This window comes from Chrysoperla carnea, chromosome 3, assembly GCF_905475395.1.
Source record: "Chrysoperla carnea chromosome 3, inChrCarn1.1, whole genome shotgun sequence".
NCBI lineage: Eukaryota > Metazoa > Arthropoda > Insecta > Neuroptera > Chrysopidae > Chrysoperla > Chrysoperla carnea.
The window spans coordinates 38879156-38890361 of record NC_058339.1 but is presented as its reverse complement, the minus strand read 5'-3'; positions in this window follow the sequence as shown (position 1 = coordinate 38890361).

The window sequence follows — 11206 nt, the reverse complement described above, 5'->3', positions numbered from 1 at the left end:
GCTTTCACACTAATTCGTGCACACTTTTTTTTACAGCGTTGGTAGTTCAGCGAGTAAATAACATAATCGTGTACAGTCCAACTCATTTCACTGTAAAAATTAGGAAGGTGTCTCGATAGGACACAGTTGCTCTGAAAAAAAATTATCGCCCGATATGAGGTTGTCTAAGCCTCACCGCGAGAGAAAATATGGCGAATGGGGCCACGAATGTGATACAACTACCGTACGGGGTTGAGTGGTGAAGTTGACACAACCACATGAGTTGTTTGTATGAAAGTAATTTACTGTCTAACAAAATTCAAATATTGTTATTTTCAAATGCAACATAGTTTTAAACAATCTTTTTAATTGGTTCTACCACTTATAAATATAATTAACAAACTAGTGATATGATTGACACAACCGCATGAGCAGGTTTATTAGGTTTATTTGAAAATATATTAGATTTAATCGAGTCGGACTTGACCCAGCGACCTACGAATTACTATTGATTTTAGTGTCTTAAATCCACCGGTTTCTTATACAAGTATAAAAATATGTTATATATTATAAAAATGATCAATAAGTTTATTTCAAACTCTCTGTAAATTAGTAACAACAATATTCATGTAGTTGACACAACCGCACATGGCTAGTCATGGCAGGTATGTGTTCGTAATAACCAAATCCTATATTTAAAGCAAACGCGAACTTTTCTTTTAATTCATCTATTTGAGAACTAAGGTCAATTATGACTTCGGGAGAGGTCTAGTCTTATCTTTAGCCATCACTCTTTAAGCCATTCGGAATAACAAGAATGTTTTTCATCCATTGAAACAGAAGATGAATCTTCGCTTCTTTTTTCCCTTTTTCGAGCAAGTCTTGCAATAATTGTGAAGGACTGGTAGAAATGCTTGTTTACCTCATAGCAATGTAACCTACAGACCTCCTTCAAGAAGATATTATCTTTGCAACCTCCGATTGTACTTGCAAATATTTGTGGGTTCCATGCTTAAGAGTTTCATTTAACAGCAGCTTGCAATTCGAAAGGGGATGCTTGATTTAAGCAAACCTAAACATTATTGAAAAACCAAGTTTTACGCCATTTCTAACTAGGCCGGTGAAAAATCACATTTTGCGTTGCATTTTTGCGAGTATTTACTTTACTTGAAAAATTATTAATAATGCTAGCGTGTAAACTCTAAGGCACATTTCAAAGCATAACATTTGACGACGTATAACTAATTAGTAATTAGATGGAAAAAATTTGTGATGAATATAAAATAACCTTGATTTGGATGTTGTAGTTGTTTAATTTTGCCTTACACGATTTGCCTATTTTAAATAAGTCAATAGAATCATTTTAATGATAATAAAATATTATGAAATTAGAGAAGTAGCTGTTTTTTCAATAATTTCCTTGAAGACGAATATTTTTTTTACTACGAATATAAACAAGTTTGAACGTGATATTTTTATTCGTATTTCTTTTATAGGATAGCAAAAATGTGAAGTTTGCGGTAATGTATTAAAGTGTTCTCGCCCTCAAGATAATTTAATCGCTTTGGAAAAATTTGGAAAAGAACAAGAAGGAAGAAAATATTTTCATGTCTAGTGCATTTAAAAAGATATTTTAAATGAATGAGTTTTTGAAACGTTCGAACATCTTGAAGCAAAAAAGTTAATTTTTCTCTATCTATTCTGGACGAATGCGAAGACTGGGCGAAATTTCATTCAAGTATTATAATTGTAATGTAGTTGCCAGGCCTAAATTATTCTACAGATACACTCCCAAGAACCACTTGTTTCTTTTGGTAAATATCTTATAATTATTTTAACGTTAATTACATCATTTTACTAAAAAAAATGATCAAACGACCTTCAATGCATTTGAAAGGTTAATCTACCTATGTATATAATTCTCTAAATTAGAGAATACATTTCAATATAGTTTCGAAATACGAATAACGGTCTAAATGAATAAATCTATATATAAAAAAAGAAGAAACTGACTGATCGATCAACGCACAGCTGAAAGCGCTCGGCCTAGAAGCATGAAATTTTGTACACACGTTCCTTAAATGACATAAGAGTGGGTTTGAAAACGGGATGAAATTTTATATATGGAAAACGCATGTAAATAATTTTATAGACAAATAAAGATCAACGTTTGCTATAATGTCATGTTATTAAGGTTTTTCAACTTTATGTGGTTTATAATATTTATTACAAAAGATAATTCTAGCTCACAAGCAGTATTTAGGAATGCTTCTTTGAACGAACAATTTGAAACAATGGTTATAAAGCTAAAAGTTCGAACCGGTAGAAAAAGTTGAGGGCAAACCATTGAATATGGAAACTTTTTAAACAGATTTACAAAAAAACACAGTATAAAGCCCACAGAAATGCTCATTTTAATTTGAATAAAATGAAGTGAAATTTCGTAACGCAATAGTCTTTGTATTTAAAATTGCAGTTGCCCAGCGAAGCGGGTGGAATAACTACTAGTCTTGCATAAAATTGATAACCAAAATGATACTTTCCTCGCTAAACAAAACTGAAAGTGAACATATTTAAATGCAAATTAGGAATACCTAAGTACGCATACGTTAAACAAAGTTCATTTAGTAGTTTTTACTTCTTGTTTTTTTGTATTAAGTTACTCAAAATTCCTCATTTCGGGTCTCCACCCATTGATGCACAGAAATAACATCACAACTTATGAATTAAAAAAATTTACAGGAAATTCAAATACAATGAAGGAAATTAGAAACTTCTATGACCATTTATGGAGGGTAACATTAACCATTTAGGAAAAACCACTACCTCAAAATCCCTTATTTCTTTGATTGAAAGGCTTTTGTAGGATGTCTTTTGCATATTTTACTATAAGGAATAAACTTAGATCGCAGTACATAATCCACTTGTTTATTCAAACGTTAACATTTGCATATTTCAGTATCTTCCTTTCAAGTAAACCAACTATTACAATACCACACAAAAGGATGCAAGACTAGAGGAGGCGTTAAGTTTATTAAATATCACTTTCTCGCTTACCCTTAAGGAAGGAGAACTAACTTCTATTGTTCATTAATATAAAATATTCTATGTTTGCTAATTTAAGCATCCTAATTTTATTCATATCATCAAATGCTATAAATATCTTACTATTAGTTAATATACACTATAATATGAGAGACTGTTGTATCTTGGCTCATAACTTGGCTCATATGTGCTTTTAAATTATAACAATGAAAATAGTCTCTAAAGCAGGCATGGGCGAGTTATTTTAACTCGAAGTCGCCATTGTGATAACTTTATTGGGTGCCATAAACTTTATTGTGTGTCTCTTTATCCAAGTCCGCATTGCTCATAGAGGAGGAAGCGAGACGGGTATGCGACTCGTCTACCTATCTCAGTTTCTCTTATAGTAATGAGATAGGTAGAAAAAAAATGTTGTCTCTCTGTCTTACTCGTATTTTTGGTTGTCACTGTCAAACTCGTATTTTAGATTCAGAAGTATGAGTGTCTTCTCTAAGCCACGTTTGCCCATGCCTGCTCTAAAGGTAGCACTATTAATCCTACACATTATCCTGTCTTTGCCCACACGGACATTTTTGCTACATTCATAACTGCATAAAACAAGTTGATTCTTTAACCTTGGCAGGGGCGTTTGCGAGGACGGGTATCAAAACACTGCTGGCAAAAACTTGAGCAAAGGCTAACAAATCAAGGCTAATGATGAGCGAAACCAAGGCCAAGACCAACACTGTATTTGACTATCTTTGTTTAACGAATTTAGTGGAACAGATTTAGCATATTTGTCTTACTCATTGGCCTTGGTCTTGCAAGTCTTGTTTAGTCTTGCATATGTGAAACAGGAAAATCGAAGTAGTACAACACCAAGTATACTAGACAGAAGCAGTTCATTAGAAAATGACCAAGATAAATGTGTAAGACGCAGAGCAAATTTGAAGCTTAAATGTATAAGATTAGACAGTCAAATTAGCATTGGTTTGGTCTTCATGCTCATCACTAACCAAGGCTTGATTTATTAGCACTTTCTAAGTAATGGGAAAGGGTTGGCAAACAAAGGCTCGATTTATTAGCCTTGATCAAAGTTTCTTTACTCTGCCATAAAAGATAATTGCAGCATTTGGTACAGAATTTTCTTGTGATCCAATATAAAAGGCAGTCTTTCCAAACTTAACCTCCTAAACAGTATTCCTCAAAATAATCACTAATGTGACTTCAAACACAAAACACAACAGTTAACTTGTAAACACAACAGCAAAAGACAAATTTCTTACTCATTTCACTAAAAATTTTAATTGCTTTTTTATTTGATAACGAAAACAAATATACAATCATTTTCTAGGCTGCTTATTGTAAAAAAAACTTTGCTTAGATATAGTTGCTGCCTTTTATAAAGCAATATCTTTTTAACAAAAGGAGGATCAAGGTACAACCGTTACCCTTACTCTACATACGTAGAGCTTTTATTACACATAAGTCAAAAAGCAGTATGAATTATCGCAAACAAGATAATACTTCCGCCTTGTTTTTCGTCGTCGTTAAAGTATATAAAATGAACGTAGTAAGAAGAACCGAACGTAGTAAGTAAAACACACCTACGTGTTTCAAATAATATTATTAATTTTATGTGGTATTACGTATAATTAATCTTTTTGTCTTGAAAAGTAAATATTCAGTGTCAAAATAATATAATATCTCGCACTGAATTTATTTACATTTGTGTGTTTTATTATATTATGTATGTTGTTTATAATCAGTTCCGTATTTATAATTTTTATTTAAAGTAAAATTTTAATTGCTTCTCGTATAAATTAGCTTTACACGACGTTATGTATCTATTATCCAATTGAAACATTATTTCGTTAAGGTATATATATGTTACAGGAAAAGTTGATTCTGCAGTAATACTCGTAATCATTTGGTTCAAAAAAGGGGGTTACCTGGAAAGTTTTCCGGTAGTTTTGAAAATGAGTGATTTTAAAGATTTTGAGGTGCTCTTTTTGAATTTCCTCTTTGCTACCTCGTATCCATGCGGCTAACGCCACCATATTGGAAAAGTAGCGTCGACAAGCAGTTTTTTGACGATATCTACTTTTCCAGTTATCTTACGAGGAAAAAATCAAAATAAAAAATTAACCAAGAAAAAATTTCCTACAATTTATGCCCAGACCATTTTTTCGTACAATCGATAGTTTCGGCATACGAGCGCCGCAAAGTGTAACTATCCCTTTTAGGGGGTAGAAAAATATATGTTGAAAATGGCAACGGGAATAGATCCTAGTTATTGACTATTTAAATTTGAAGTATTTAACTTTAAATAACTCAAAAATTGGACTTTTTTAAAAAAAAAGTAATTTGTACACTTTTTAAAGTATACAAAAAACCTTGAAAATGGAAAAAGGAAAAGTCATTTGCACGAAAATTAACGGAGTTAAAATGAAAAGAAAATTTCTCGTGTCATTTTATACCATGCATATATGAAATATACCTAGTATATTAAGTTTAGTCCCAAGTTTGTAACGCTTAAAAATAATGATGCTAGGAAAAAAATTTTGTCATAGCTGTTCATAAAATCACCTAATTAGTCCATTTCCGGTTGTCCGTCCGCCCGTCTGTGGTCACGATAACTCAAAAACGAAAAAATATATCGAGCTGAAATTTTTACAGCGTACTCAGGACGTAAAAAGTGAGGTCAAGTTCGTAAATGAGCATTATAGGTCAATTCGGTCTTGGGTCCGTAGGACCCATCTTGTAAACCGTTAGAGATAGATCAAAAGTTTAAATGTAAAAAATGTTCCTTATAAAAAAATAAAAAACTTTTGTTTGAAACATTTTTTTTTAAACATCACTGTTTACCCACGAGAGCGTTAATTAGGTGCAAATTTTATAGTATGTATTAATATAGGAATTGTGTGTTGCCTATTTAAAAGTGAATATCTTTTGTTATTTACGTGACGTCAAAAAAACAAACAATTGCGCATCAACACTGTCTATACATTTTTGTATGTGTTATGTGATAAAGAAATCAACACTGACTATGCATGGTATTTCAACAATTTACTCAGTCAATTGTTTCTTTTCACTTGTTTTTGTTTTATTCAGCACAAGAACTGATGAATTTACTACAGAAACTAAAATTAATGCTTGTCACTTTCCAATTTACTTTATTAAGGTACTGACAACATGCTAAAAAAGTTCTAGCAATTTCGGATATATATTTTTTGAAATATTGGAATTTAAATGCATTTTTTTTTCGAAATCGAATCGAAGCTCGAATTATTCGACTGTTAAACTTCTCAGTGAATCAGCTTTTACTAATCCACAGCAGGCATAGTCAACTTTTCCTACAAAAAGTGTGTTTACTCAATTGCAATCAACTCTTACTAACAATCGACTTTTACTGAAACATTTACATATATTTGTCATAGAAAATTGTTCTTGAACAATAGGGGATCGGATAAAATTTTTTTTTTATCACCCCAGATGAAGAATTTTTATTTATCGAATAGAACAGTGAAGTTAGTTTTTAAGACTTGAAATTTCTCTATTGAAGGTCAATCACATATCCTAATAATTCCTAATTTTATCGGTTTGTGGCCACTGAAAATATTAACGTTAATTATACCATGTATATATGAAATATACATAGTATTATAAGTTTAGTCCCAAGTTTGTAACGCCTAAAAATATTGATGCTACAAAAAAAAAATTGGTATAGGTGTTCATTAAATCACCTAATTAATCCATTTCCGGTTGTCCGTCCGTCCGTCCGGCTGTCCGGCCGCCCGTCTGTGGTCACGATTACTCAAAAACGAAAAGAGATATCAAGCTGAAATTTTTACAGCGTGCTTAGGACGTAAAAAGTGAGGTCAATTGGGTCAATTGGGTCATGGGTCCGTAGTACCCATCTTGTAAACCGTTAGAGATAGAATAAAAGTTTAAATGTAAAAAATGTTCCTTACAAAAAAATAAACAACTTTTGTTTGAAACATTTTTTTGTAAACATCACTGTTTACCCACGAGGGCGTTAATTAGGTACAAATTTTATAGTATGTATTAATATAGGAATATCAAAGTGAATATCTTTTGTTATTTACATGACGTCAAAAAAAACAAACGATTGCGCATCAACACTTGCGCATTATATGAGAATATCAGTTAAATATGTCAGATATGTATGAAATGTGACAGAGTTATCAACACTGCCTATACATGGTATTTCAACAATTAACTCAGTCAATTGTTTGTTTTCACTTGTTTTTTGTTTAAATTTGAATATTTCATAAAAGAGGTACAACATAACCGTTTGACTTTTGTATTAAATATGAGCTAAAGCCAACTCTGTTGATTAAATACTAATGCTATTTAATCCCAACTGTATGTATTTTAGTACCCTTTTTACATTTATGAATTTTCTATCTAAAAATTATAATGAAAAATAAACAACCCAATTATAATTAAGAGACATGTTTTTAATTATTTTGGGATTTATTTGGGCGTACTCACTAGCTGTGTAATTCGATAACCGTATTAATTATGTTTTTATCATTTATGCAAAATTTTAATTAGCCTTTTTATTTTTTTATAATAATTTAATTTTCGGAATGAAAAATAGATCTCATTTAAAAAACATTTATACAGAGTGAGACTTTCACTTGAAATGTGAATCTATATATTCTGTATAACGACCAGGGGGGGGGGGGGGGTGTTAAAAATAGTTCAATTTGAAATATATTCTCTTAATAAGCATTAATCTTTATTATGTTAGTTGTTTTTCAGTATTAGGAGAACATCTATAAAAACGGTTTCACTTCGCCTATTCTAAAACATGTTCGCCTATTCAAAATTACACTTAATTTTGTTACTCTTATCTTATCAATCTCAAATTAAAGATAAGTGGTACTTTTTTGATCGGAAGTCTATTTTCGTCATTCGCTAGCACGATAAGCTTGAGAAAATGAGGAGTAAATCATGGAATTTAATAAAGGATTAAGGACGCTATCGCCATCTGACAGTAAAAATGGCTACAGAAATAAGATAACTGTGAAAATGTGTATGTTACTTCTTCATGCAAAAACTACAGAACGGATTGTGATGAAACTTGGTATGAAGATAGCTGGAGGCCCAAATTTAAATTTACAAAATTCACACGGGATGAGGCGTTGTGCGAGTGATACCGTGGAGTACAGGTAGTTATAATAAGTACCTATTTAGTTCAAATTTAGAATATATGGCAGCTAAAGAGGCGTCAGTAAGGTACTTTCCTAGGGCGCTAACGTTACTGAATATTTGAAAGGCTAATTTGAAAAAAATAATTGTATAGTTTCTTGCACGAAAATTGGAATTTGTCGGTTAAAATTAATAAAATATGTCGTATATGAGTCGGCGTGACATCCTACTTAAGACAAACTTCCTTAAAGTGGAAATCATAAAAATACTCATAATTGAATTCTAATAAACAATTAATAATAATAAGATAATTATTAAGAAAATTGCGATGATCTAAGATAATTATTTTCAAGAAATTATGAATTTAACTTTGATAATTTAAAATTATTTTTTATATAACCATTAAGGTTTTGGAAGTAAGTACTTTTCCGATTTTACTTTCGCCGTTTTTTCGAAAATTCGGAATTTTCTGAATATTTTGCTTGCTATCTTGCGTTTAACTGAATATTAAGATAAAAATTTATTGTCGCCTCTTATTTCGCTTATTTGATGACGCAAATAATGCTGGGCCAAGACCAAATCAAGTATATTTGATTTCTTTAAGCTTAAACACTCAAAATTTGCCCTATTTTTCCCTTGCATATATGCTTTTGTAGTTTTTGTGCATTTAATAATCTTAGGTGGTTTCTTTATGACTTTGATTTAAAATCTATTTAAGAATGTTTGCTACATGTTAAAATAATACAACTATCAAAAATCTGATGAAAATTTAAACGTTCTGGTTAAATGATTCTAAATGGAACTAAGCAATCACTTTACAAGATCCAAATGATACGAAAATTGCACTTGACGATTTGGCAAGCGATTCATTTAAAAATGGTCCTTTTTTTGACATCGTATTACTACGAAAGTTTAATTAACTTAATTCTTCAGTTTAATGGGATACGTAATCTAAAAATTTACACCTATTTTTCTGCACATTGTAATCTTTGGTTAAACAAAGGTTCTCTAACATTTCCAGACATATGTGTTTAGTTTTTTTCCTGATTCGCGAAATTGCAATATTTTGGACTATTGCCCAAATTGTTATTTTTCAATATTTTCTAGGGGCTCTAAACTTTGGATAAAAAAAAGATTACCTACATTACAGGATTTCCAGGCATGTACCTGTTTTGATTATTTTTAATTCGCAAAGAGGCAACGCTTAAGGAGATTAAGCTATTGTTTGTACTAACATCACCTAGCCAAGAAAAACCTTTTTATTTTTAGATTCAAACTTTATGTATAAGAATTTCAAAAATACAGATAATTTCAGATGGCTTGGCTCTTACCATTAAAGGAGGCTTGCACAAAAAATTTAATTTAAAAAAAATCGAAATATACATGTTTCAATGCTGCTTTATTTTGTTCCACTCAATATATACTTCTTAGACATTGTCAAAAACGAAGAAAAATGAAAATACCTGGCGAGTGTGTCTATATACAATTTTTTTTTATACACGTGTTTTTAATAAGCCAAAGACGCACAAAAATAGATTTTACAATACAAATTTTAAGAAAATGTATACACAGCGGCATAATAAAACTACATCCATCTCTGTCAAACACAGTAATGTGATCTTGTCACTTTTAAAATTAGTTAAAACAAAATAAATAAATCGAAAACATTTAAGTAATAAAATTTATAATGAATAAATATTATATATGAAATATTTTCTTTATTTAAATCTGACCAAACTTTTATGTAAACATTATTTAATTGAAAATTTTATTAATATTCTCAAAACATATGATCTGTATACCAAATAAATTTCAAAAAAATAAAACAAGATCTTTCAAAAGCACCTTTTTAAGGGTATTTTAACCAGTTAAGTTTCTTATTTAAAAAAAAAAAAAAAAAAAGAATTCGTTAAGCTTTTGTTTTCAAGGTTAATCAAAACATACCTACCATTTAAGATTATATCAGGTTGAGATGAAGATGCAAGAAGCACTCACAGATTTTAAAACAGAAGAAAAAAAGATTTATTTACAACTCTCGATATAAATTTTAAAAATCACTTCACAGTGTAAATTTCTAACATAAACATTACCTACAAATACCGTTTTTCTAAAGAACATTTATTCATGTTATGAAAAAGTTTATTTTAAATAAACAAAAAATTTTATAATATTTATTTTTAATTCATTTTAATAATATTAAATAATATCTCGTGTTACACTACCATGTAAACGGCCGGCCGGATCACAGGGCAATGAACATAACATACACACAATATACTTTTGTTTAGTGCGCGCGCATCGTTTTTGAATTTTTAAATTAGTGACATCTGTCTGAAATATAATATATGTATATATTAGAATTTGTATCATATGTCAAATTTCAAATACTTAATTAGTTAAATGATTATTTGTCATTTGTTTACTCAAGAGCTTTTAAAGTTCAACTTAATTGTTTTCTATACAAGCAATCAAAACTTCTTAAGCTAATATGTTAAAATTAAACTATACTGAAAACGAATTCAAAAAGCGATGTTGCCAGTTTGACTGATTGTTGTATGAGTATTAAAACTTCTTTTAATGTTTTAAAGGTAATTTCTACCAATTCACTTACGAACTAGAGTTGTGAATAATAGAAAATAAATTAAATGTCCTATGAGTTTTTGTTTGTTTATATTATAGCAAAACGGTTAAAATCTATTTTATAAAAAACGTTTAGGTACATGGTATAAGAAAAACGTTGATGTGATATAAAGCTCTTTGAATAAAAATTAAGCCCTTAGTAAAAAATTCTGTGTATTAAAAGTAGAAACAAAATTTAAGTTATTAAAATTTTGTATAGTATTTTGGGTTGGTATCGATATTATTAAATTAGGCAATTCATTAGAAAAATATTGTGCTGTTTACCAAGTTTCATCCTCAATCGAAGTTAAATTCCCCGTTTAAAAAATATAATGATATAAAATAAAAAATATTCAAAATGTAAATTTTCGTAACTACGACACTATACATCTTTATTTAAACT